General features: G+C 42.9%; 2 pseudogenes; one reads left to right on the top strand and one right to left on the bottom strand.

Moving 5' to 3' along the window:
- Positions 1–27,827, top strand: part of LOC119039427 (ribose-5-phosphate isomerase-like) — a 47,777-nt pseudogene that overhangs the window by 11,840 nt on the left and 8,110 nt on the right.
- On the bottom strand, positions 5,167–5,309 carry LOC119039437 (uncharacterized; annotated as a pseudogene).

Raw genomic sequence — 27,827 nt, 5'->3', positions numbered from 1 at the left:
TTCTATATTTTCTGATACTTCTAAATATAAATTATCATTGGCAAATAATCATGATGAAAACTAATAACTTTGTTTAATTTCCTGTCAGCTGAGGCCTGGCAGACTTGAAACGTGCTGAACTGAAGAGTGTACAGTTTCAGAATTGAGCAAATAAACCCAGAGAAGATGGCAGGAAGGTTACCGTGGCAACTCGATCCTGGGACCTTGGGTGCAGTGGCATCACTTCAGTGTCCAGTCACAGAGGCTGGTGATTCCTACTGCAGGCAGTTTGGGGGTCCAGTTAGGGGGTCTCCCCTGTGCAAGTTGAGAAAGAACAAGTACTTTGGAATCTGCGGAAGAGGGTTACACGATCTTCAGTGAAGTGACAGCGAGTTAACAGGAATAATTAATAGTAGGAAATAACATTTAGTTTAAAACGATGCCATACAAGTAATGGAATTATTGGCTCTGTAAAAAGAATTACCTTGCAATTTAATAGGTAGGTATAATGGTCTAAGTAGCCTTTATTCATTCAAAATACTGACAAAACCCTAGTATGTTCCAGACCCTGTACATACGAGGGGAGACAAAAAATATACAGTTAATAAACAGTTTGTGGTATTTAATGTATTAGAATGTCATAAGAACTATGAAGCCTACGTGAAGCTGGGCAGGGGGAGTGGGAGAGCTGGGGGCGATGGGCAGGTGGTGAGCCAATTTTAACTTGGGTTATCAGAAAAGGCCTCACGGAGAAGATGACATTGGAACAGACTCAAAAAGGCTCATGGAGGCCCCTGCAGACATTTGGGTAAGAGCGTCCCAGGCAGAGGGAATGCCCATTCAAAGGCCCCGAGACTGAGGTATGGTCGCTGCGTCAAGGGATCGGCAAGAAAACCAAGTGGAGTGAGAAGGGGAGAAGTGAAAGGTTAGAGCAAAGTGGTAGCACGGCGGGGTCGTAGAGAGCTTTGCAGGCCACTGGAAGTGTTTTGGCCTTTATTTGAAGAGAAATAGGCAGCCAGTCAAAGGTTTTAAGGAGAGGAATGAAGTGACCAGGTAGGAGGCCACGGTGACACATAGGGGGTACATTTTAGTGACTGGGGGGCTAAACTAAAGGTGAGGAAAAGTGGTCATAGTCTGTACATAGTTTGATAGTAGATAGAAGAGAATTTCTTGATGAATTTGATGTGGGGTGTGAAAGGAAAAGGAGAGTCAAAGACGACAAGGTTTTGGCTCCAAGCAACTGGAATAATGGCATTGCCAACACCTGAGACGGGGAAAAGGCTGTAGATGAAGTGGGTTTGGTGGTGGGGCTGGGATGCAGTGGGAGAGCAAAGTTTGCGATATTTATCAGACGTACAAGTAGAGAAAGGGAAGACAGTTGGGTATACGAACCCAGAGTTTAGGGGACAGGTCTGGCCTAGAGGTATAATGTTGAGAGTCTCGGGGCAAATAAAAGACACAGGACTAGGCAGTTGGACCGTGGGTCAGAAGAGAGACCAGACTGAGTCCTAGGGCTCTGTAACAGTAAGAAGATGAGAAGAAAGGATAAAACCAGCAAAAGGCTAAGGAGAAGCTGGAGAGAAAAAAGCAAAACCAAGAGAGTGTGGGGTCCTAGAACCAAACGAGGAAAGCATTTCCAGAAAGCGGGATGGTTCAAGGTGCTAATGGCTGCTGACAGGGTGACTGCCTTTGATCTCGGCACATGAAAGTCACTGGTGCCCTTGACTCAGCAGCTATGAGGGTGAAGTCTAACTGGAGTGGATGCAAGAGAACCATCAAGCCAGAAATTGAAGACAGGAGGTTTTTCTTTTTAGATAGAGGAGATTTAATGTGGATAAAAACAGCGTGTTTTTATGCTATCTGTGCATAAAAATATTATTTGCTATTTCTGGTTATTTTGTACTGAAGTTAATCTTTCAGATGCTATTCCCTATCCGTAGGACCTCCAATGAGCCAGATCTTTGCCCTTCACTTGGGATACTGATGCCTCACTGGCTACCTTGGTGTCTTTATTCAGCCTGGATAACGTGCTCAGTCCTTCAGTCTGAATTCCTCACCAACATGGACTCTGAATGCCCTCTGCCCAGTGAGCCACTCCAACATACGTTCTCAGTTTCTGTTCCTAGTCTCCAGTCCCACAGTTATGCTGGAGGAAGATGCAGAACACGCGGACGTGATCTGCCACTCACCTGTCATGTCCAGCCCCCTCCAGGCCCTTGGCACGCTGCTGTATTTCCTGTATCTCTCGTTAGTTACGTTTTGAATGGGTGCCAACGACTGTTTTAGTCTAGGCTCACGGCAGCATTTGCAGGCCGTGCGCTGCCTGGAAGTTTTCCCTTCCTAGACGAAGGACGGGGCGGCATGACTGCAACCCAGCACAGGGGCAGAGCTCACAGGCAAGCAAGAGAGGGGTGTGCCTTTCACACAAGGGCAGCAGCAGCTGGCGTTTGCGGGAGGACTCACAGGGACGATGCATATCTGTTTAGAAATATAGTGCGATGATCCTCTTGAAGGGTGAGCTCAGAGGAATCACAGGCAGACACTGAGAGTCCCCTTCTATATGTACAAAACCCCAGTTGCTGGTGATGGTCATTCACAAGCTGAAAGGCAGAGGGTGAGGCCCAGGGGGTGAATAGACTGTGCCCAGTTGGGCTGAAGACAGAAGAGGAACCACATTACTTAGGGACTGAGAAATTTTCCTTTTGCTGCCCATGGGCCTCAGGTGTAGAGTTGAGTTGATCATGCTCCTTGGTAACAAGGTTGACACTGATGAACTAAACTATTGGATGGCAGGCAGCGCCATCTTGTGGTAGCTCCAAGTGTCCACTGGTTAGCTGAGTTAAGAAAGGGCGTGTTCAGACCTGACTGGTGTGGCTCATTTGGTTGGAACATGATTTCATAACGAAAAGGTGGCAGAGTCCCATTCACATTGATATTTCTCTCTCACTTCCTTCCTTTCTCTCTAAGAGCAATGAAAAAAATGTTCTCGGTTGAGGAAAGGAAGAAAAGCAGCAAGTCTTGGGCATTGTAGAAGAATATTTGGGAAAATTATGTTGAGAGTTCAAATGCAACATTAATTTATTGCTCATATGCATTGAGCACTTTTGCATGGTCTATTTCATTTCCAGAAAATGTATTCCATCATGTAGGAAATTCTGGTAGAGTTCTCCTATATTACCTGGCTCCTGTTGCTTATGTCTTATTACTTCCCGGCTCAAATGCTAGGACCCAGCAAAACTAAATGCCATTTACTGTTTCAAATATGCCATGCTCTTTCTTACTTCTATTTTCCTTATGCTGTTCCTGAAATAGTGCCTTTACTCCTGTTAGCGGAGAAACCCTGGTTCTTCATGATGACATAGTAAAGAACTACAGATCAGCAAGCCTGCTAGCATGCAAGCCAAGTTTATTAGTGCTAAGTTCTAATGGGAGAGCAAAAGCAGGGGGCCAGAGGCTGAATGGCCACCACCCTGGTGGCCAAAAAGGGGTGGTTACAGGCCTGGTGACCAGGGATCCCCTGGCCAGGGCCCGCTGTGTGGCAAAAGAGACAAGAGGGCCAAGAGTCAAGAGAGGGAGTCCTTTGCTCTGAGGATTTATAAAATTGGTGGGATGGGGGTGAGGGAGTCACATATTGATTGACAGGTAAAGGTGATGCCAGCTTCCCCCTGGGGAGACGAGACTGCCCAAATGTAGGGATGTGTGGGAGTCTGTTAGCCCACACCCTTACTTTGCTCCAGACTCTATTCATTTTGTGTACATGACGGGAGGCAGGCAGTTAACCAAAAAATTGTTTTATGGGATTTTCTTTGGGCACTGTAGACCCCTCCCCTTCCCCCTTCTAGGCCTTGGAATGAACACACAGTCCCAAGGTTTTCCTCTTTCCAGCTGGTGGAGATGATGCACACAGGCTTTCAAGGGCTCCCCTGACACATGCACTACCCTGTTGTTCAGAATGCTCGGCAGCCTCATCAAACCAGGCTCAGGACTCCTTCCAGCCTCCTGTGTTAAGTTCTTCGTTAGATTGCAGTGGTGAGGGCCCTGCCTTTGTTTACCCTCTGGCCGCTCATTCTACCATACCACTCCCACCTCTTAATTATTGGTCTGGTAATTTCTACTGAGCCCTTCCATTTCCATGTGGTAATGTGGGAAAATGTCCCTAAACCATATATCCAGTAGGGCGACCTCCTTATGTGCTTTCATAGCCAGCATCTCTGAGGGGGCCCACCTAAGAGTGTGCAAAATATCACTGGAAACCCAACTCTCACATAACTGAGCACATACAGGGTCCGAACAAATATCGCCCCCCTCCACCCTTTAAAATAAAATGACAAAGTCTTTTATTGCAAAATCATAAGCGTGTAATTCTGTAACATAACAATATCACACTCGAGTATACCATATGATGTATCAGGTAAAATGTTCACATTAAAACTATAAATATTCACACCCATATTATTACCCTACCAACCACACTGAAGCAGGCCTCACTTCTGCCGGACCCGGTATAAATTGGTTCCACGTCTACTGCCGTAAACAACACTCCTGAGTGCGGCATCTAAAGAAAAATCAAGTAGCTGCCCTCTTTACCACAGACCAATTTCCGTTCAGCATTTTTGCAGTAGCAGTCAGGGGAGCAGACATTCTGAAACTGACATTTATATACAGTCTAGTCATATTTACAGTGAATGAGTGATATATTCTATTTTCTGAATTTAAAAAAGCATCATTTTTTCCAAGAATGCGTGGGGTTCAGAAACCCAAAGGCAGATTTGGGAAATAGTTATAAAAAAGTGAAAACATTTTAAAAAAATTTTCAGAACTTTGATTTGCTCTGAATTTTAGCTAGTGGAAATAATGCTCTAAATACAATGTTTATTAATGGAGTATTTGTTTCACTAAAAAAATTCTACATGTCACAGGACATATATCCTTGTGTAATAAAAGTGTAAAAATGTAAATGGGGGAGGAAAGAACAAAGCTTTCAACTCCGTTTGTAGTAGGTTGCTTTTTTTTTTTGTTTTATTGAGATATAATTGACATATATTATTGTATTTGTATTACTTTCAGGTGTACAACATGACTCAACCTATATGTATATATTGTTAAATGATCACCACAGTGAGTTTAGTAAACCTCCATCCCTTCTCATAGCTAACAAATTTTTTCTTGTGGTGAAAACTTTTTTTGCCATGCGTCCAAGGTGGGAACCAGGTATGGGCACGGACCAAAAGCCAACCTGGGATAAACAAGGAGTTACTTTGTTCCTGGCTCATATGAGACAAGCTGTGATGGAAATGTTTAAGATCTACTCTATTAGCAGTTTTAAAATACAAAGTGCGGTACTGTTAACTACAGTCTTCACGCTGCCGTGACATCCGGGACTTACCTATCTTATACCTGGAAGTTTGTTCCTTTTGGCCACCTTGACACATCACCCCCACCCACTGTAGTGTTTTATTTCTTAAGTGGTGTAGTAGCTGTACTCTTATTATCTTATTCTTTGTTGTTGTTGTTTGGCTGGTTTATTCTTTTAAAAATAGTTTTAAAACGCATTTTCTCACATCCCTCACCACATACATTTAAATGTGTTGAGTTAATCGTCTCTCCAGGAAGCACACGTCTCATTCTCGCTGTGCCCACGGCTCTTGTACTTCCCTTCTCTCCGCACTGATGACCCTGGACTGTATTTTAATTGCTCGCGCATATCTCTTTTTCTGTCTCTGCCAGTGGACTGAGAACCCTTAAGGGCAGAGGTTGCTGATTCTTCACTGTGGTCTCCGTAGCCCCAAGGGCAATGCTGACACAGAATTGGTGCTCAGGAGGGATTTGTTGAATGAGTAGGAGGCTGGATGCCTATGGGGTAGGGTGATGTCTTCAGAGCAGTGAGCTGAGCAGTGCCAAAGTTCCAGCACATAGGTTTCCACCACTGACTTCTCTCACCCCGCTTCCTCCTCAAAAATTCTCAAGGGGCTGTTTAAGTAATCGGTCACATAGAGAATATGGTCAGATGACAAAGCCTTATCCACAGCAATTATTCCCTAAGGAAGAGCTCTCCCGGGGGGCCCATAGAGACTTGGGTTAGCCTTCGGAGTGACTTCGGAGGAGGCTAGAGGCACTCCCATTTATTCATTATCTACCATGTGCTTAGAGCCATGCTAGGCACTTTCACATACAAAACTCTCATTTAGTTCTCACAACCTCACCATAAGGTAGGCATTACTATCCCCACATATGTGGATGAGACCATCGAGCCTCAGAGACATGATGGACCCCGACTGAGTTACAAGCAGTAAGAAGTGGAGCCCAGGCTCCCCCACCCTTAGGTCTGCCTGGCACCGAAGCCCAAGTACATTCCTTCTACCACATACACCATGGAATGCTTTGACTTGAAAAGAAACATAGAGGTTGTTCACATAACCCACCTTTTGGTATTAAAATAATGTTTTTTAAAAATGTCATTTGGGAACATTTCTTTTGCCAAATAGGATTTTGTAAATTATGATTTTTGCCAAGAGAAACAAAGAGCGCTCAGTTATCTTTCAAGTCTTTCATTGATTGGGCAACTCTTAAAGTTAGCCAGGAACCTGTTTGGCCCACTGGGTGAGTGGGGCGGGCCCTGCCATTCTGCATATCTAGGGTGTGAGTCCTGGCTTCATTCCCTGGAGCACAGGGGTTACTTTTGTTCATCTCCAAGGGTAGCTCCCTGGCCTGCTTCCCCACTTCTGTGCCCAGGTCAACTCACTTACTTATTAACTAACATTTATGGCAAGCTTGCTGTTTGCCAGGGCAAGGGCTAGGCAGTTTGTCTGGATTATCTCAGTTAATCCTAACTGTGACCCTATAAAGAGTGTTGTATAATTTTAAATCCCATTTTATCTTCGGGGAAAATGCGATGTGCCCACAGAGACTGTAATTGGTGGAACTGGAGTGGGACCCACATCCGTGTGGTTAGAGAGCCAGTGTTTGCCCAGAGATGACATTGTTGTCGTGGCGTATGTTGGAGATACATTGCTCTCTGAATGGCTGACATCGTCACCTCCCTTTGGCCAGCATTTCCTCATAGCGTTACATGGGACAGGTTGACTTTTTATTTTATTTTTTCAGTAACAGAGCGATGGTTTATGGAACTAGGCACATCTCCAGAATCACAAATCCCTTTTTTAAAGTAAAGGCATTTCCTTTGTCTGAATTTTTTCAAGAGACTTCCCTTAGAAAGACCCCCTTTGTTGGGCAAATGCAGAGAATTCCTTCTGTGTTCAACATGGGCCCTTGAGAAAAGGAACACAAGTCCTTTCACGTTAGTGGCTGTTGCCAGACGGCTCTATAACACAAGCAGGATGGTCAACGTTGAAGCCATTTTCAGATCTTAGTGAACAGGACTAATTTGGCGAGATTTATGTTGTGCCTAGAACTTTGCCACCATACGTTGTTTATTTGTTTTTGAAGTAAGAGGATTTATTTCTTAGGTAACACAAGTAGAAAACACCCTCAGGACTGCAACTGGAGATGTAGTGGTATAATGGAAACAGCTGTAGGAGCAATTTTTGTAGCTCTGTTTATGATCACATCTTCCTTGTGGGAGATGAGGAAGGAAAAGCAGATGTCAGCCTGTGAAATATTTTACAGAGAATTATTTATGATTATGTCACCTTGAGTAGAAGGAGAAGTAAAAGAGATACTTTATGCTTAGTTGAAATATAGGATGAATTGGGGATTTTTGGCATTGGTGAGCAAGATCTGGCCCAGTGGGTGATTAAGCCAATAGTAGTTAGGGAAGGGGGATCAGTGAGAGATTGGCGGTGCTCATATGGTCAGGGGTGTGTGTGTGTGAGTTGGGAGAGAACAGGGCCTGGTGCCAAGTACCTCCCAGTACATCTCTCTTAGCCTGTCAATTTTCTCCTTTTAAACAGTCGGTTGTTCTTGATTACATCTTACTCTATGTGTGAGCTGAGAGGTTTTTTATATCTATTTCCTTCTACAAAAACATCTCCAGCTAACTCAGAGAGGCCATCTACCATGGAGCTCTGGAGAAATCAAGAGATACCAGGCTTTTAGCCTCTGCCACTAACAGCTGTGTGGCCTTGAGCAAGTCACTTAAACTCCCTGGGCCCCAGATACATTATCAGGAAAGTGAGTGGACTGGTAAAAGCATAACTTCTAATGTCCTTGTCAATGCTAAATTTTCAGGGCCAGCTTTCCCATGAAATTCCCTTGAGATTTCTGGGCCTGTTCATATGTTGCATTTCAATGGGCACGAATGAAACTTGGTAGAGGACAGTAGTTCGGTGCAGGAGAAAGTATGTGTCTGCAGTGGATGGTTTCTGTCTGCAGGATGGGCTACACTTATTGCACATTGCTGAGTGTGACCGTGTTTCTTTATTCTATAAGCTGAGCCCTGACACACATATTTCTATATCCTTAAAACAAATATTTGTGGAAAATTCCTGGGGTTGTTCATTCATAATAACTTTATTCCTTTTAAATGCAACATCTATTAAATAGTCTCATAGTATTGGGCAATCATTTGGATCTTATTGCATTTTAAGATCTTATTGTATATGATAATGAATGCAACCTCTTTATATAATCATTGTCTCACTTCATTATAACTTAACCTGTTTTCAAAGCTGCTGTGCCAACTAAGTTGTGAGGCCTTGAAGGTAGAACTCATGTATTTTTTTCTAGTCCCTCCTGTTGAGTATAGTATTCTGACTCAGTAGTTACCATTTTTTAAAATCTTTACCTGAGGATATGTTTATTGATTTTAGAGAGAGAGGAAGGGAGAGAGAAAGGGATAGCCAAAAAGAGAAGGAGCCCTGGCTGGTGTGGCTCAGTGGATTGAGCACTGGCCTCCAAACCAAAGAGTGGGAGGTTCTATTCCCAGTCAGGGCACATGCCTGGGTTGCTGGCCAGGTCCCTAGTAGGGGGCGCACAAGCAGCAACCACACATTGATGTTTCCCTTTCTTTCTCCCCTTCCTTCCCTTTTCTCTAAAAACAAATAAATAAAATCTCTAAAAAAGAGAGAGAGGCATCAGTGTGAGAGAGAAACATTGATCAGTTTTCTCCCATACACGTCCTAACCGGGGATCAAACCTGAAGCCCTTCAGTGTGTGGGGTGATGCTTTAACCAACTGAGCTACCTGGCCAGGATCCAATAGTTATCTTTTGAATAAAAGATAATTAACTCAGCACTGTTACTTCGGGTCACAGTTTAGACTTCGCTCACTCCCTCCAGGCACTGTGTTGAGAAGGGCACGGCAGTGTGGGTCTCATGAGCCTCACCTGAAAGCCTTCTCTGGCTCCTCCTCCCTCCCACTCGCACACCTAGTGGTAATGGAAGGGGTGTATTTCAAAAAGCCCCCACAGATGATTATATCATATATGTTTCTCACCTTCAGGAAGGAAAAAGAAACACACTAAAAAATCATACACTTCCTGGGCGTTCCTCCTGTGGGTTCTGGACTCTGTATCCATAGTCCCAGGTTGCTCAAAACACTGAAGAGATGAATGGGAACATACTTTGGGATAGAATGGAGACAGAGGCTTTCCCACCGTGCCAGCCTGCACGGGGACAGAGAGAGGAGAAACAATACCCCCTTCTCTGAGTGCCTGCTCTCCTTCCCTCCACGCCGGAGACCACATACCCGAAAACTGAAGTCTCGCGCACCGGGAATGAGCATGTTTTCAAGGGCAGTTTGTTGATGCAGCTGAGACAGATATACGGAGAAGAAAGGGGGAGTAGAGAACTATTTCATGTAAAAATAAATCTTACCAACCAGCCTTTCGAGCAATATAGCCTTTCAAATTAATATAGAACTGTTCACAAAGAAACTTTGCCGAAAGGAGAAAACTTCAAGTATTTGGAAATAGTAAACCAAGGGATGAAACTGCATGAAGTAGAAACATTTGGATTGAGTGTTAATTGAAAACAAACTGGGGCTTCCATTAACTCTGTGGAAGTTTGAGATCTTCAGCTCCAATGCCAGCTCCGCGGGGCACTTTCCCTGACCACCGGGTCCAACATGGCCTCCCCTTCTTCAGTCACTCCCTCCGTCCTGTCACTGTCCCTCATCATATTGCCCTGTTCCATTTTTTTCCACAGAAGGTACTATCTGAAATTATCTTATCTATTTGTTTTCTGTAGAATGTCCTTGAGGCAGCCTCTCTGTCTCACTTTCTGCTGGGGCCCAGCTCCTTGGCATGAGTAGGTACTTGGTGAAGACTTATGAACTAAATGACAGGACGAATGCTGTGCATGGTCATTGAAAACTGTTCCTTAAAACTATTTTTCAAGATGGAAAAACTGTCAGGAAACAACAACAGCAAAAAATCACTGTTTAGGATTTGCCTCCAAAGAATTCTTGGAGAGCTGCCCTAGCAGAGAGGCTAATGGCACAGAGTGGAGAGTCGGAATACCTGACTGTGTCTCCTATAGAACCCAGACCGCATCCACTAAACATCTATTGAGTGAAAGTTTCGAGATTTGGTTCCAGTTTGTGCTGACAACACTAGAACCCACTATTTACTTGGAAACACTCATGCAGTGGCGCCCAGAATGTAGCCTAAGAATGAATATGAGATTCTTTAAAAAATAAATTCCACATTTAAGGAATGCCTATATTTACTAACCTCAAGAATTATTTTCTTCTGTCTTCCATGAAAACACAAACATTGATGTCTTTAAAAATCAAACATGGCACAAAACCTGTCCCCTAGTTGTTTTACGCAGCAGCACAGAAGGTGAAGTCAAAGATGGTAGTTCTGGTTCAAACTTGGTCACTTACAAGCTTGAGTAAATTACTTAATCTCTGTGAGCCTCACTTTATTTTATTTGTTAAAAATTAAAAGGGCAGTAATAACAAACATTCTTTTCCTGTCTGGGGTGGCAGATAGACTCCAGCAATATAACCTATATGAAAATGCTTAGTAGTAGTGTTAACTATTAAGGGTTGTGAAGACATGAGCTGTGATGATGGAAAGATGTGTCAACCTAAATAAAGACATAAACTGAGGCAAGCTCCAATGGCCAAAAATTGAGTTGATTTGGGAATATAAAGAAGAATTGCCACTTGGGAAATGCGTGCTTTACAAGCTACAAGGGAGTTGGTGGAGGGTATGGGGTGGGCAGTATTTGTGGGCCAGGAATGCAAAGGGAGGGAAGGGATTAGTTTATTGCACCAGGGTCCAAGCAGTAAGGCTTGAGGGCGAGGAAGAATTCTTGCCAGTTGTTGATAAATCAGGAGATAAGTCTCAGTCTTCCTTAAATTGGGCATATAGGGGATATCAGCCTTTCAATCATTAAGTTCTGTTCTGAAAGTCCCCATTTTTATATTCTTTGGTTCCATTTTCCACTGAAATGCTTTCACAGATGTAAGCATATTATGACTTTGTGACTGGTGGAGAATTCTATTTCAGTGACTACAGTGAAATACTCAACTGCCTGAAATAGTAACACTCTTTGCCTTCCAGATGAAATAAAGTGGTAAATGCCAGAAATAATGACAGAGCAGAAGCTGAAGTTATGGAGCCATTTCTGTGCTTATTGGCCAGAGTGTTTATCAGAAACTTAGCAAGTGAAATAAATACCTAGAAATTTAATTATATGGTCTCAGTAGAGTAAGAGACACTAAATGAGAAAATTATGTTCTGATCCCTCCTGCTTATTTTTATTAACATTCAAACAATTAAATCTTTTCTTACTCTGACCCTTCTCTTCCAGACCATCAAGACTTCCTGCTTACATTCAAAAGTCCTAGTTTCCTCATAAAAACTTTTTCATTTCTTGAGCCACCAGCCTTCATCACTTAGAATAGGCTAAAATGTTAACAGCGGGTACCTCTGGGTCATAAGATTATGAGTAACATTTTCTTATTATATTTTGCTGTACTTAATTTTTCATAATGAGCATTTGTTCTTTTCGTAGTAATAGGAAAAAATCTAAATAAATAGATTTATTTGGGCTGTGTTACTCAGAGTATTCTAGATACCGCTAATCTTAGGAGATACCTTGCAAGAAATAAGATAGCTGACCAAATAAATTCAGGAAATACTCCTTTTGAGAGTCCCAAAAGACAATAGTATTTTTAACACTTGCAAGATCCTGCAAAAAAGAAGCCTGCCTGGCTTTGTTTATTTCAGAACTTTTTCCCCACAAAACATGTTTTTCATGTAAAATCTTGAAGTATTTTGTGAAACAAATGACTCACAGAGTAGGCAATGTTTTAGTATAGAAATGCTATATCTGGGACATTGTTATACTAAAAATTATTGGTTATTTATCTGAAATTCAAAGTAGCTCAAATTTATTAACACTGGGGCTATGGAGCACACTATGACAAATGCCCCTTTATGGAAAGTGTGATGGTCCATGGCCCATTCGCATCTCCTGGAAAGCTCACAAGAAATGCACAGTGTCAGGCTCTGCCACAGACCTGCTGAGTCACAGCCTGCATCGTGCCAAGATCTCTAAGTGAAGTGCCCACATGTTCAGGTTTGAGAAACCCTGGTAAAAAGAACTCCTGACATGATGTTTTCAACCTTGTCTGCACAAGCTTTTAAAATATGCTGGGCTAACACTCAGAGCATCGAACTTAGTTGATCTGAGGCACACTCTTAGGCATTAATATTTTTTAACACCCCCTCACTAACACCCCAAATGATTACAACATGTAGCTGCAATACTATGATTTATAGAAAATGTATAAAATTTCAAAAAAAGAAATATATGTTTGAGCATTCAGATAACCAAAATATATTTCTCATATATACAAGTATATTTCGTCTCCACCCATGGTTCCTGACTCAAAGTTCCCCCAAATCTTGGAATTTCTTGAGTGATGAGAGCAATGAAACCATCTTTTGTTATAAACTTTGGTCTCTTGTCCTCAATTCCTGAAAATGCTTCAGAGCTATAAAGGTGGTCTGGGTGTTATTTAGAACAAGCCCCTCTCCACCACAATTGGGTTTAAGCTAATGATGTAACTCTTGGAAAACACTAAAGATGGGGGACTGGTTGTCAGATGAACCACCCATGTGATTCGAGGGTTGGAACTTCCATTCGCACCCCACAGCCTCTGAAAGGGGAGAGAGCCTGGAGGTTGAATAGGTCCCCACTGGCTAACAATTTAATGAAAGCTCCATAAGAACATAAAGGAGAGGGTTCGGACAGTGTCCAGGTTGGTGAGCGTGTGGAAGTGCTGGCAGAGTGCTCCGAGAGAGCACGGGAACCTGGGTCCTTCTCCCCATGTCTCACCCTGTGCACCTCTTCCATCCGGGTTGTGGGAGTTTGATTTATAGCTAGACAGTTAAGAGTACCAGTGGAATCTCTACTGGCATCGGAGGTGGGAGTGAGGAGGGCAGTCTTGTGAGACTGAGCACCTAAGCTGTGGTATCTGATGCTGTCTCCAGGTGTATAATGTCAGGATTGAATGGAACTGTAGGACACCCAGCTGGTGTTGGAGAATTACTTGACGCAAGGAACTGGAATTGGGTATAGAAACTTTAGTAGCCAAGGTGTAACTTTTATTTAAAGTTGGGGACCCAACCAAGATGGTCTTTATCAGAACCACCTGTGGGGAGTTTGAGCCCAACCCAGGTCTAGTGAACCAAAATCTTTAGGTGTGTCTGCAACTTCAGAAAGCATCTGGCACAATTCTGCTATAGACTCTCTCTCCAGTTGAGAACCATTAACGTTTTGGAGCCCTGAAATGGAGTTGCTGCTGTCTGGCCACCCAGTTACTGAGGGAAGAAGGTCCACCCACGGGAACTCGGCATATAGCTTAGGTTAGTCTTGATTTCCCTCCTGTTCCCCTGGCACCTGCAGAGCCACAAGTGGAGGTCACAAAAAACAAGGCAGCATGGCCTTCGACCACCAGAGAGAATTTCGTGACTGTTCTAATTTCTATGAAGAATTGCTGTGATGCCTGAGGATGAAGGTGTTTACTGTCTTCTACCAGATTAAATCATTTGTTTTGACTCTTGGGATGTGAAATGGCATCCCACAAGTGTATTTAGAATACTGAAAGAATTATGAAATGGTTCTGGCAGAGGTGGGGAATGATTGAACTAATTCTGGTGTGTATTATCCAGTGCAGATAATGTAAAACCCAGCTACAGAGAATGTTATCTTTTTTTCCAGCAGCACAGGGTAATTGAGTGCAAATCTTGAAAAGAGGCAGACAGAATTTTAGTTAAAGAAAAGAACTTGCTAAATTGATTGAAATCATGTGGATTTCTTTTGAGATTGAGCCTTTAAAATGTCTCAGTCTGTCTTTTAGTTAGTTATTTTGCCACTTCTTTCAGAAGAAACTGGATTTCAATTTAGGGTAGGAGAGTCAGAATCTGGGGACATTCCTCGATAAGAGGAATAAGGGCAACTGAGACTAGATAATTAAACAAGGCCAAACAATTTGAGCAATTTACAGCCAGCTAATGAATCAGAAGGTTTTATCTTCCCTAACCAAGGACACTTAGGAGCAAATGGTTTACACATTCCAGACCATTTCAGGACAGAATGTCCTAGGTCCTCGGCCCTCTTTGATGACATTCTTTAAAAAAGAGCTAACCAGAAAATAACCCCTAGTCCCAGAGTACACACATTTGGATGGATCAACGCACTGAAGGACACACCTGAGAAGCTAATGAGTATTCTGTTAAGACGCTCCCCTGAGATTTTCCCCTAGGATTCCAGGTGGCCAAAGGAAGATAAAACACCTCAAGATAAAGGACGCAAGGAGGGCTCGCACTAGAGCATGGCCATGCCTTGAGTTTCTGCTGTTTTTCTCCTAAACTCTAAGGGACCCCCTGAGACGTGCAACCACAGGAGCAATGGGCAGTGGCCACTCACCCTGGGCTAACCCTCTGAACCTGTCTCTAAGGTCCCCTTTCTCTCTGACAGTCTCTCTCCTGGTGAGTCTTCGACCTTAAGCCCTTCCTTTGTTTCACTGTCCCCAGCTTTAATAAACATACTCTCCCTTCTAAGTACTAATGAGGCCTGACCCTGCTTAGCCTCTGAGATCAGACAAAATCAGGCATGTTGAGGATGGTGTGGCCATGGACAACATACTCGTGAAATCACCTGCACTTGTGTCGTGAAATCTTTTCTGCAGGAAGTCAAGAACCCACGTATCACTGGGAAGCCCGAGGCAGACCTGCTGTGGGCCCAGGCCCCATCTGGTAATAAGTTAATTAACACTTTTCTCAGTCTTGGATTTGCTTTCCTTTTAGTTAAAAGAAAGAAATGCTTGAGTTCCTTGAGGAAGGATAAGAAATGGGATATAAAAGCGTTAATAGCTGAGAATGTGTCTTTGTTAGGAAGCAAATAGGCCTATCTCTGGGCTTCTGACCATGCTGATGGCCTGGAGGCTTAAAGGCAAGTTCATGTGGTTGTTGACATTGATACAAAGCAGCCAGGGAGCCATTTAGTTCAAAGGAGGTAAGCTGTACTTCTATTCCTTTTCAGAAGTTCCATTCAATTGCCCTCAAGGCTGAAATGTTTGAGGGTTTTATTCAGGTTAAATGCACGTAGTTTACTATCTTGATGTTGTGTTAAATCCTCCTTTAACTGCAAAGGTGCTTAAGGACCATCTGGGGATCTTGTTAAAATGCATTTTCTGACTAAATCCGATGTGGCCTGGGGTTGTGCATTTCTAACAAGCTCCTAGCTCCTGTCAGTGCTGCTGGCCTGCAGACTATGCTTTGAGTAGCAAGGCTGTAGAATTTTTGGTTAAGCTATGTGTATCAGTCAGGGTGTTCTAGAGAGAACCAACAGTATAGGTGTGTGTGTGTGTGTGTGTGTGTGTGTGTGTGTGTGTGTGTGTGAATTGACAGAGAAGTATTACTTTAAAAAATCGTCTCAGGCTACTGTGGGGGTTGGCAACTTCAAAGTTCATAGGACAGAGGCTGGAAATTCAGGCAGGAGTTAATCCTGAAGTCTCCAGGCAGAATTCTTCCCCAGGAGATCTCAGTTTTTGCTCTTAAGGCCTTTTAACTGATGGCCTGAGGCCCACTCACATTATTGAAGGTAATCTCCTTTACTTAATCTCCTTTACTTAAGGTCAATTGATTTTGGATGTTAACCACTTCCACAACATACCTTTACTGCCACACCTAGATCAGTGTTTGAGTAAATGATTACAGGGCAGCCACTTTGATCCATAAAACTAACCGTCACACCTTGTAACTCTTCCTTGAAAGGACTGTTTCCAAAAAGGTCTAATAAGCAAAACAGATGAAGTCCTAAGTGCTCTGTTTAAATTAGGAATCTGATCCTGGAGCCTGGTCACTCATTCCCCAGCTGCTGCCCATTCCCAGCTCCTACCTGCTCCCCTAAGGAACAGACTTTCAAATCATTGCCTTCTATTTCTTCACCTGTAAAATGCAGATAGTAGTACTACTTGACTCAGGATTCAATTAGATCATAGGAGGAAAAATAAACATTGAACACAATGCCTGGCATTATTGTGGGCATTTTTACACATCAGCAGCTTTTAGTACTATTGCTATTAATCAAAACAATGTCAAAATCATTCTTGCAAAGACATAAAAACTTGAAATATTTTAGTATATAGCTTAGTGAACTGCTAGGATATATTTTCCTCTCTACTTTTGCTGCTCCCTTTTGGTGGCCGAGTGGCCCAGCTTCCTTTACCTCCACTGTTTAAGAAAGTTTCCATTCAATGTAACACATTTCTAACCTAAATTATTCACTGCAGTTATAGTTAATGCCAAAAAGAGACGAGCAGCACTCAGGCAAAGTGGATTGAGTAGCTATGAGTGGTTATGCCAACATTTGGTTTTAGACAAATTTGAGCTCTAGTTAAAGTTTCAATTAGTTACTGAATGCCAATAAGCCCTATTATTATTTTTTGTTTATAAAGTAGAGTAATACTTCATAGGGTTGTTTTGAGGATTAAAGAAAGCAAATCATGCAAGCATTCAGTAAATGGAAGATACTGCTCTTGGGTTAGGAAAAGAGCTGGGGCGAAGCCAGGCCCAGGCCCTCCCAGGGATCACCAGGTGATGGTGTCCATAGGAGACCACATGGAGATTCTAAGCATAAGTACAATAAATCCCATGCAGTCCTGTTCAAATTGTTCCAGGGGGTTCCTGGGGTACATCTCCCTTACAGCTGTGATGCTGTAGGCAAGGTGATCTTTCTAAGCTGTTGTTCTCTGTAACTTGGAGTCACAGAAGCTACCTCATGGGGATTTTTTTCTCAATAAACTTTTAATTTTGGAGTAATTTTAGATTAACAGAAAAATTGCAAAGATAGCACAGTTTTCCCTTAAGTCTCTCACCCAGTTTTCTCCACTGTTTACATCTTATATTATCATGATACATCTGTCAAAATCGACAAACTGACACTGGTAAATTATTATTAAGTGAATTCCAGGCTTTGTCTTGATTTCCCCAGTTTCACCACTGCTGGCCTCTTTGCATTTCAGGATCCAATCCAGGAAACCACATTGCATTTTGTTGTTTTTTCTCCCCAGTCTCACCTAATCTACGACAGCTTCTCAACATTTCCTTATTTCCCATGACCTTGAGAACCTTAAGGAAAATTGTTACAGAACCCTTCTGTGCTGTTCTGGAACAGCTGTGGGGTTCGAATGCCTGCCTCCAAGAAGTGTGACTCCGGATGCAAGAGTTTGGTGAGAAAGGGAATGGGTTGTTTATTTAAATGTTATACAGATTCAGAATAATGGTGGAATTCTGCTATTAAGTCCCATTCCCTTTAAAACATCCAAAAATAGAGTCCTGCCTCCTTTTGCCAACCCAGGCCAGGTTCAGAATATGCCAATCGAAGTTACCATCTTTCAGAAAAGCAGAAGTCCACGGGGCAGCATTTCCGGTCGCAGCTGAGCATCCTGGGCATCCCCCAGGAACCCATGTTTGGCTGGGCAGGTGCCCGTAATTCCCAGCACCGTCAGCTGTGCTGCCTGTGTTCTCCAGGCAGGTTTCCCAGCAGATCTCCTCTTTCTTACCCCAGGTTTTAATCCGAAACCACGTGGCAACTCCTTGCACCCCAGACCTCATGGTGGATGTGGGTGGAGGGCCTCCTACAACTTTCAAGTTGGATGCACGGCTGCACCCTCATGGCTGGCCCCGTTCTTGGCTACTCACCCTTATTTTTAATGCTCCCCAATAGCTTCCTACATGACCTCATACTCAACACTATACTTTCTGAAAGTCACATAGACCTTTCACCCAGGTGGCAGCACAGCTTCCCTTCAGGAAACACTTGCCATAGCGATGCACAGGATCTTAAACACTGTATCGTCGCTCTCTCTTCTCCCATCTCCCAACCATGGGCCATGGGGATATCTTTGGGAACCCCTCACTCTGCACCCCATTTCAGTATGGCCAGGTATCTTATAGAATGTCCCCTAGTCTAGGTTTGTCTGATGTGTCTCTCAGGGTTAGACTGGGGTAACCCTATAGAGTTCTCATGGAGATTCTCAATGAGAGAATCCATAAAGCACTTAGGATCCTATTTGGCAGGTACTTTTATTACCAGGTGCATTTTCAGGACAGAAGGGCAAAACTGAGCTGTGGTTTTGAAAGGAGAGTCAGCAGCCAGAAGCCTGGGCCCAAGCACTGCAGCTCTCTAGCTGTGTGCCCCTGTACACGTTATTAACCTCTGTTTTGCTCTTCTACCAGTAACAATAATAGCACTTTCTTCACCTGGCTATTGTGAGGAGTGAATTAACATACATGTGAACTGACTGATGTAAAGTGCTTACTACGTTCTGGGCACCTAACAAGCTCCTTTACTTTTTACTACTAACATCACTGATAACAGTGTGAGGTCATCTCTACCTCATTCATCTTTGAGATGATTCTGCATCTTTGTGTGGTTATCTATCTCCAGTGCGGATGCCTGTGGAAGACACAGTCTGCTTTGAGAGTGCCAATCCAAAGTGTCATTGTGAACACAGGTCCTTTGGCAGATTTCAGAAGCACAAGAAATGTCCTTCAGTAGCAGCCCTCATGTGGTTCCTTGCAGAATTCTCTGCTTCCACGTCAGCCCCATCAGAGAGGTAGAGAGGGTCCCGGATCAGGCAAACACTTGGAGGAGAGCAGCGGTGCAGAGCAGGGCCTCCGGCTGCAGAGCTGGGAGCCTGGGCTCTGTGGGGCTACCCCACATCTTCTCCTCATCACCAAGGTCAGATTTCTAGCAGGGGTGTATTGTGCAGCTCACATGAAGGACGACTCAGTTACACAACAGTGTAGTTTAATCCTGGGACAACCTTAAAATTATGCAATTAAAGACTTCACTTGAATGAAGTGTCAGAGCATACGATTTAACAATAAATCAAAAGGGATAGTTTTAAAAAAAAAGTGAAGGGAAAGAGTGAAACAATAAGCCTGGGAAGAAAAGGAAAATTGAAACCCGCAGCCGCCCTCTGCCCACTTCCTGCTGTCTCATTCCTGTGGTGCCTTTTTGTCTAGTCTTATTTGTCTTACTCACATGATAATGCCCTGGGGCAAGAAGGGTGTCACCTTGATTTCAGTGCAGCCCCAACACTGAACAATCCCCTGGACGTTAAAAACAGCAATAACAATCGCATAGCACTCAGTTTCGTCCTAAGGGGTCTTCTTTACCTCTTAATATTTTACCCATTCTTGATACACTGTTTTGAAGTGTGTTATACATTTGAACATTTTAATCTTCCCAGATATCTCAGGAAGTGAGGGGGTGGCAGGTATTTATTTTTTAATAAATACTGAGTGCTAGACACTTGAGATCCCTCAGGAAGAAAACAGATGGAGACAGACAGCACTCATGCGCGAAATGAACCAGTATATTGTGTGGTGTGTGAGGAGGTGACAGGTACTGTGGAGAAGAGGACAGCAGGGGTGACTTGGGAGCTGGGGGGATGAGAATGGAGGGGTGGCTTCCCAATTCTCTCCATTTGCCAATGGGGCACCGCATTAGGGGAAAAGCACTCCTCTCTCGCCCTGACTTTTCTGAGTCTAATGTCTAGTTGTTACTGACCCTTTGTTACATTTTCCCCGACTTGAGAAAAAGATTTTATTTTTATTTATTTTTTAGAGAGAGGGGAAGGGAGGGAGAGAAAGAGGGAGAGAAACGTTGATTGATTGCTTCTCACAGGTCCCCACCTGGGGACCCGGCCTGCAACCCAGGTATGTGCCCTGACTGGGAATCAAACTGGTGACCTTTCTTTCAGTTTGCAGGCTGCTCTCAATCCACTGAGCAACACTAGCCAGGGCATATTTCCCTGTTTAATGGGAAGAGTATTAAATGCAGTTCAGTACTTCTCACTGGAACCAAAGTTTCTGTAATTGATTGGTACCTACCTTAGTGGCGTGCTTGTCTGTGTGACCTTGGGCAAATTAACTTCTCTCTGCTTTGACTTCCTCGTCTATAAAATTTATCTACCTCACAGGGTTGTAGAGAGAACTAAACATGCTTGATACAGGGTGCAGCCAGGGGCCCCCCCCAAAAAAGATTTGGAGTGGTGTCCAGAATTCAAAGTGTATACGAATATTGGAGAGACATATAAGATGTCCTCACCCCCTCCTCCCCCCCCCACCCCCCCCCAGGGGGAAGGGACTATGGAGCAGGGCCATTGAGAGCTGTTTTGCATAGCAATAGTTTTGCAGCTAACCTCTGGAATGATTATTTAACATATCTATAACCTTTAACTGGTTTCATAGATATGTTAAATAGTAGTGGCCAAGTTTGGAGCCAGGGAGAAGGGAGTAGCTGGGACTGAGGATGGAACTAGGAGCTGTACTCCTGAATGAGGAGGCCTGTGTGGGAACTTGGAAAAGATGGGCTCCAGGACATGAGGGGCTAACTGCCCAGGTGAAAGGGAAAACCATGCAGCTTTGCCAGAATGGAGATCCCTGCAGCCGGGTGAAGAAGAAAGCCACATGGTTTTGGTGGAGTGCGGACTCCTGCAGCTTTGGTAGAAGAGGCCCACGTGGCTTTGGGGTGCCCCCTTTGGCTGTGTGGCCTGGAAAGCAAGAGAGACTTTGACTGGAACTGGGTACAAAGGACTCTTGCCAGTGGACCATGAGAGGGTACCACAGTACTTTGGATTAACTCGAGATCCTGCCTGACACAGCTGACGGTGCCAGCGGCCTGAAACACAGACGTGCTCATTTCCTGATTTACGGTACCTGGAGTTGGGACAGTGGGAGAAGGGAGTGCTGTGTGGGTGTAGGTGTACAACCTAAAGGACTTTGCTATTTTAGTGGTGGCGTTAGGCCTGAATAGCATTAAATAAACATTTTGTTTCCTTTTCACAAATCTCTGGCTTTAAGAGATGTCTTTCCAATTGGCGGCGGACAGAAGAGCCCAGTAGATATTAGTATTTTGTCTTGGGAGGGGCCCCTGTTGTGTAGCAATATTTGGCACCCCTAGGTGGGCCAAATATTGTATTGCCTCTCCCTCGGACCTCTTGTTCGGTAACATGCTTAGAGATGTGTCTGATACATGGTAAACACTCAGATGTTAGCTTGAAAAATGTGGTGTCCAGCCCTGACTGGTGTAGCTCACTTGGTTGGGTGGTGGTAAACAAAAGGTTTCCTGGTCAGGGCACATGCCTGGGTTGTGGGATAGTTCCCTGATTGGGGTGTGTCCTAGAGGCAACTGATTGATATTTCTCTCTCACATTGATGTTTCTCTCCCTCTGTTTCTCCCTCCCTTATCATCTCTCTAAAAATAAATAAATAAAATCTTTTTAAAAAATATGGTGTCCGTGGGGCGGGGCAGAGTCAGGAGTAGGAGAGTATCTGCTATTACGGTAAACAAGGGTGGCATGAAGTGCGAGGCCCATTTCCATCCTTAAGTCCCCCTACACACCCCCAAACCCACCCACATGGGGCTCCCTCCCTCAGGAACCCAAGGTACGAACGAGCTTGGTCACCCCTCTTATTCATTCACCAGCTGTATTGAGACATATTAATACTGTGTTTGGGGCCAGAGGCTGCTTCAAAACTAAGTGGTTCCTTTCTTATCCCTGGTTTGCTCCCAAGAAACACTCTCCTTTTCTGATTGTTTTCTGTATCTTTAAAAAAATAAATTCTCACATCACTATTTCATTTTTAATTTAAACTTAATCACATAAAAAAATGGGCATTTGCTTTATTTTATGGCAGCTGTACGTCAGATCATTTTCTGATGTTTGGCCTGTACTTTGTTACTATTAACAACGACACCCCACTTCCATAAAATAAAAGAAGTAGCAAAACTTAAAACATTGAAAAGGGATGAAATAGGTCAACCATTTTGGGTTGGAGAGAATATATTCATCATTTCATCTATTCCCGGGATTTTTACAAATCTAGTCTACTCTAAAACAGAAAATACAATGCATTGAAGGCAAAACTCAAAAGGGTAGCTCAAGAATTAACACAAACTAGTGAACAAATTCAGTGTATCTAGGCAAAACCCTGGCATAACTTATTTCCTGAGTGTTGAGTCTCAAGGACTCTCCTATAGCAAATTATTAAGCTTAGTGCAAGGTCTAAGATTGAGATAAAAGAAAAAAAGAAAAGAATGCTACTTGAAGTGGAAGGTCAAACATTTAATGCATCTCTGTGATATGACAATCTCATCTATCCTTTACACAATGATAAAAACAGACAAACAAAGCATAGTTTTAATGATTCCTTTTGTAGCTTTTTAGTTCTCACACAGGTGCTTGGGTGCTTATCTTGACCTTGTCTCAAGTACAGGAAGTCCTCTTTGTCAAGAGAAAATTAAGGAGCTCCAAGTTTTCAGACCAAGTTTATAGCACCTGGTCAATCTTGCTTAAGACATTCACTAATCTTGTGCCCCAGTCTTCTATAATTAGATCCCTGCCTTGGTTTCTTAGTTAGTACCTCAATTCCTCTAACACTGGACCTACGCTGCTTGCTTCCATACCCTTCCATAGGCTTGTGTCCTGACCATGTTGGGGGAGGCCTTTTTGGTTCAGCCTGCCTAGATTTGCACATGATATAGAGCTCCAAGACGCTCCATCGCTGTTCTGTCCATTTGCCAGGACTCCCTCCTGTCATAAACCTCTCCAGCCCACACTTGGCCATCTTGGACAACCTCCTGCCCCTAAATCTCCAGATAGCACTCTCTGCAATATGTCTGGATTTCCTCTATCGCATCTGCGTCTCAGCCCCTCTGCTCTAGCAGATTCCGCTGCTCACCAGATTCCTTTCCTGAGCTGAGAACTGGAGACTTAAGTTGTAGAAGGCAGGAATAAATAAAGTCATATGTGTTAGAAGTTTAGTTCAGAATGTCAGTACCTCTTCCTTATGAGGTTGTCGTGAGGGTATGCATCTAGATGGCACCTTAGAATATGAACCCGAGAAGAACTTACCCAGATGTGGAGGAGAGATGGAGGCATTCCAGAAAGAGGGAACAGCCAAGTAAAGCCCAGATATCAGTGTCCAGATGTCCCTGGGTGCTCCCATGGGACCAAGATAGCTGTCTATTGCTGTGGACCCCAGGATTCTGAAATTTGAGGTCTTCTCAAAAGGGTCCCAGCACAGGAGACTGCCAGCCATGTTTTGTCTCACTTCCTTCCCAGCTAATCCTAGACAGTTTTTATTAGACTGTAAGGTGCTAATTAAAATCACCAACTGAGCCACTTCCCATTTACTCTTAATTTTCAAGCACCACCATAAAGATGCATATTATTAAATGTGTCAAATTAGTTTAGCTCTAAATTTAAATTTACTGTGACACTGAATTTCATGTATGTAAGTTCTTCTCAGTGGACTGTTCACATAGCAAGATGATATTTTGCAAAATTGTGAGCATTGGTTAAACATGAGTTCTATTTCATTTTTAATTTACTCATTGTTTTGTCTATCTACTTGTAAGTTTAAGTAATTCTTTATGTAACCGAAAGTCCTGTAAAATCTAATCCATGTGCTGGTTATCTGCCTTTCCCCCCAGGAGCATATTAATTTATTTACTATTTAGCAGGCCCTAGAATAACATCATTTTATTGCAACATTGATGAAATGATATAGGAATTTAACTCTTGTTTAAAATAGGTTAGCCTATGATAAAATTGTCATTTTGCTTGAAATTTCAGAACCTATTGACAATATTAAATGAGGACTTAGTGTATATTATCTTTTTTTCTTATGCATATGTTTTAGAAACTAGTAAAGAAAGAAGGAATGTTCAGTATGTCAAATACCTCAGAATGTTGAGGTATTTGACTATTTTGTAATAAATTTGATCACACATCTAGTAGCCTTTTCACCATAATCTCTAAGGATTAATAAACAAACCTACGTTTCCTGTCTTGTGTCTTTACCCCTCTTCTCTATGTTTTAACCCTTACTGTATATTTGTCTTGCTGCAAGATAAAAATTCACTTCTGATTTATTCACACAGGAGTCCAAGGGCTCTTGTTAATAATATATAACATAGCCCTTTGATAAAGCTCACACTAGCCATCTTTTAGGTTGGACGAGTTATACACACCCCAGAATTAAGTGGAGTTGATATGCTTTTGAGAATGTGATTGGATTCATATAAAAACCATGTTCTAATGAAACATAAAAAAAAAGATGAACAATAAATGCAGAAAATAATATACGTTATACTGATGGGCAAAGATCAGTACCTTATTATACAAAGAACTGTTTTTGAGAATTCATTTATCCAGTTGGTCTTCATGCATTCACTAATTCAACAAAATTCCATTAAGCACTGTATGTGTTCAGTCTCCCCTGAACACACTCATATGTTGAAACCCTAGTACCTCAGAATGTGACCTTACTCTGAGATAAGGTCTTTACAGAGGTAATCAAATTAAAGTAAGGTCATTAGGTGGGCTCTAGTCCAGTACCATGGATATCCTTATAAAAAGGCAACATTTGGACACAGAGATATGCTATAAGGAAAATAGCGTGAAGAGACACAGGGAGAAGATGGCCAGCTACAAGCCAAGGAGAGAGGCCTGGAGCAGATCCCTCCCTCATGGCCCTGAGAAAGAACCAACTCTGCAGACACCTTCATCTCGGACTTCTAGCCTCCAGGACTATGAGACAGTCATTTTCTGTTAAACTACCCAGCCTGTGGCCCTGTGTTAGGGAAGCCCTTGCAAACTAATACAAGTACTCACTGTGTGCCAGACACTGTCCTAGGTGCTGGGACACATGGCAGTGCAAAAAACTGGCAGCATCTGTCTTTCTGGAATTCACATTTTAGTATGAGAAGCAATCGCCAAGAACATAAATAGATTGAAAAATAGCATGTCAATTCAAGATCTCTGCTGTGAGGAAATATGAAGTCAGTTAAGGAGACAGAGTGATGGTGTATGTTTTAGATTGTGGGGGAGGCAATTTAAGGAAAATTTTTGAGGAAGTGACACTTGAGCAGACACTTGAATAGAAGAAGGGAGAAAACTATGTGGCTCTCTGGGGAAAGAGGTTTTCTGGCAAAGGGAACAGCAAGTGCAAAGGCACAGAGGCAGATATGTCTGACCCTCTTGCTCTTCCTTGAAGGTGTCAGTGTGTTTGGAGCATATCAAAATATGAAAAGGAGTAGACAGAGACTATGGGGTCAGAGAAGAAGGCCAGTGTCAGACAATATAGGACCAAGCCTTGTAAGGGCTCGAGGTCTTATGCTGTATGATGGGAACCATCAAGAAGGTGTAAAGCAGAGGAATAATAGGCTTTGATTACTTTTTAAAGGATCACCCTGGCTGCTGTGTGAAGAATAGATGGTAGTGATGTAACAATAAAAGTAGACAAGTTATATAGTAAGGGGCTGTTGCAATAATTCAAGAGAGAAGTCCTAGTGACAAAGACCAAGTTGACAACAGCAGAGCAGATAAGAATGAGTAAATCTTGGATCTATTTCGCAATTAGAATCTACATGACTTTCTGGTAGAGTGGATATGAGATGTTAGAGAAAGAGTCAAGGATGACTTCAAGGTTTGGTGCCTGCAGCACTATGAATCATGATGTTATTTATTGAGATGGGGAGCACTAAAGGAGGAATAACTCTGGAAAGAGAATGAAGGTATCTACTGAACATGCAAAAGCCATTTAAGAGAGAGGTAGGAGCTAGACATGTTAAACTGGTGAGTTTTAAGCATAAATATGATAAAGTCAAGATCCTGACACCTAGAAAGTGATGGTAGAGACAAAAGAGATATGAGCCATGAGTCTCCACACGAGAGAGAAATGAAAGAAGGGGGATCCATCTAAGGAGCCTGAGAACGAGCAGCACTAAGGGGAGGGGAGAAAGTTGTCCCAGAAATCAAGGGTAAGAGCATGTCAAGAACGAGCTGGCGACAAACTCTGTCAATGGCAGCTCACAGGTTGAGTAAGATGAGGATTAAAAATTGCTCTTTGGTTCCTTTGTTGACTGGGAGACCATTGGTGACCTCAAGTAGTATGGCTTTGGTAATGTGGGGAGGTTAGCACCTTACTGGTGTGGGTTCCAGAGAATGAATGGCAAAGAGGGGGATATAGTATATCTTTTCATCATGTGTTCACGGCACTTTTCTACAAGACAAAATGAAGCAGTGACCAGAGGAAGTGAGCTATGGAGGTTTGTTGTTTTTGTTTTTATTATCATTGTTCTAAGCTGGGAGATATTGTATCTATGTTATATCATTCAGATTTTATGCTGAACGAAATTATGCAATAGAAAGGGGGACATTGATGATGTAGGAAACAGGGCTCTTGCAGAGCTGGTAAGGGGAGTGGAATCCATGCACAGTCGGAAGACTGGTCTTAGCGTGGTGTCTGTTCAGTTAGATTCACCCAGGGGTATGGGAGCAGATTCGGATAGATGGGGAAATGGATACTTGATTTGCTGAGTGAAATAGGAAGTAAGGTCTTCAGCTGAGGATGAGGAGCAAAGAAGGCCTGTTGGGATGATTGATGACAAAGGGGAAGGTGTGAAACAGTCCTCTTAAAGAGGGGTGAGCAGATGGTCTAGGAATGTATCAATATGTAAACCTGCTGGATAGGCTTCCTTGATGTTTTTATCTTTATTTTATTTTATTTTTTGAGATTTTATTTATTTCTTAGAGAGGGGAAGGGAGGGAGAAAGAATAGGAGAAAAACATTCATGTGCGAGATACATTGATCCGTTGCTTCTCACATGCCCCCAACTGGGAACCTGGTCCTTAACCCAGGCACATGCCTTGACTGGGAATCAAACCAGCAACCTTTTTGTTCACAGGCTGGTGCTTAATCCACTGAGCCACATGAACCAGGGCTCACCTGAGATTTTAAAGTGAAACTAGTTGGCATAGTTGTGTGTTTTTCCTTTATCTGTGTCTGGATACTTGGGTATAAACACAAGAGTAGGAAGAGTAGGAAGCATTATGGACTGAATTGTGTCCCCCACAAAAATCTATATGTTGAAGCCCTCATTCCCAAGGTAACTATATAGGAGATAGGACCTATAAGGAAGTAATAAATGCTAAATATGGTCATAAGGATGGAGCCTTAGTCCCATAGAACTGGTGTTCTCATTAAAAGAGGAAGAGACACCAAAAAGCTTTTTATCTTGTTTGTGCAAAGAAAGGCCATGTGAGGACATAGTGAGAAGATGCTGTCTGCAAGCCAGGAAGAGAGCTCTCACCAGAAACCAGCCCTGAGGGTACTTTGATGACCAGCTTCTAAACCTCCAGAACTGGGAGGAAATAAATTTCCATTGTTTAAGCTACCCAGTCTGTGGAGTTTTGCTATCGCTGCTTGAGAAAACGAATACAACCAAGGATGGAGTTTTACCAGATGAATGTTACAGAAGATTGACCAAGGAATGATGATAAAAGTGGAGTGAATGAGAAAATAGATGTAGAATGCTAAGTCTAAAGTGTGGAATATGGCAACTGCT

Source organism: Artibeus jamaicensis, unplaced genomic scaffold (assembly GCF_021234435.1).
Source record: "Artibeus jamaicensis isolate MK-2021 breed Jamaican fruit bat unplaced genomic scaffold, CSHL_Jam_final contig_233, whole genome shotgun sequence".
NCBI lineage: Eukaryota > Metazoa > Chordata > Mammalia > Chiroptera > Phyllostomidae > Artibeus > Artibeus jamaicensis.
The sequence above is the reverse complement of the archived record's forward strand: the minus strand, read 5'-3'. Positions and strand labels throughout refer to the sequence as shown.